Consider the following 1,391-nt stretch of genomic DNA (forward strand, 5'->3'; position numbering starts at 1 on the left):
CTGGAGGGACCAGGCAGAGAGAGAAAAGAAAAATGCTTGAATTTTACCCACAGGTGTAGTTTACCAAATTGCTATAAATCATAACCAACTTGAGGGGAAGGGCTTCCCCATATCTGCAAAACACAGATCAAAACCAGTAACATTCCAGACAAAACCCATAAGCATTATTACCATACTCACCAGTTCACTCAGTAACCAATCCTTCTGTTAACTTTTTATGAAGCCGTTAAGTCTTCCATTAGCATTCTTTTTTACCCAGTTCAGCAGTATGATCTGAAATTTATCAAAGACCTGTTATGGTCAAAAAGTCCTTCCTATGAATCTTCTTTTTTTTTTAAACATCTTTATTGGAGTATAATTGCTTTACAATGGTATGAATCTTCTTGAAGATGAAGCATTTTTGCCAAAACATTAGAGTACAACAATAACTGTCTACAAATGAAAAAAGACTTAAAAGGCACAGTTAAACACCTAATCACAATGTAATCAATAAAGAAACTTGGTTACAGGAATTATGACTGATTATAACCTTAACCCTTGAAAACCTTAATCTCTGGCAAAAACCAAGAAGCAAGTATTTGTGCACTTCCTGATTGGAAAACTTAATGCTTGACTCTTCCTCTCCTAAGCAGGCAAAGTTAGATTAACTTAGACTCGCCCAGCAATTAATATTTTATCCTATTTGAAATGACCCATGAATTCTCTTCCTTCAACTTTATTTTCAAGTTACCAAAATCTAGAGAGACTACTTTAAATAGACATTCCCAAAACATAATTATTTCTATAGGGTTTACCTAAAAGCTATTTTTTCTCCTTTACTCTTAGAGATCACATAAGATTAAAGTTCCAGAGAGCCCACGTAGATCATTTATATCTCAAAGGCACAAGAGAAATACCAATTCCTTCTAGAAAGATAGCTTAGCTCATTTGATACAATAGCAGAGCCGTTGGAGGCCATTATTCTCCAGATCTCTTGGGAGCCCCCATTCAGCAAGGACAGCCACCTCAGGATCACCCCTGCAACTTTCGGGCCCCACACGCTGGTGGACGGCCTCCGCAACTTTCCATTCCCCATCCTGTATTTTCCGACATCTTGGCGCTCATGGGAGCTTCCTCAGTCTTCTGGCTGGCTCCACTAATTATTGGGCTGCACCCTGCAGGCCTACAATGCCTGCGCTTGTCCAGCTTCAAGACTGAAGAAAGAGCCCAGGGTCAGCAACAGACACGTCAATGGTTTAATGGATGTGGGAGCTTACACGTCTGAAGCAAGGTCCTGGAGCAACACCCCACCCCTGTGCGGTGGATGGCGGCAGGACATGGTGGCAGTCTTCGCTCCAGAATTAGACTTCTAAAGAATTACTTTCACAGACATTGCAACTCAAGTCCAGGGA

Source organism: Monodon monoceros, unplaced genomic scaffold (assembly GCF_005190385.1).
Source record: "Monodon monoceros isolate NGI ecotype Baffin Bay Population unplaced genomic scaffold, NGI_Narwhal_1 Super_Scaffold_9, whole genome shotgun sequence".
Classification (NCBI taxonomy): Eukaryota; Metazoa; Chordata; class Mammalia; order Artiodactyla; family Monodontidae; genus Monodon; species Monodon monoceros.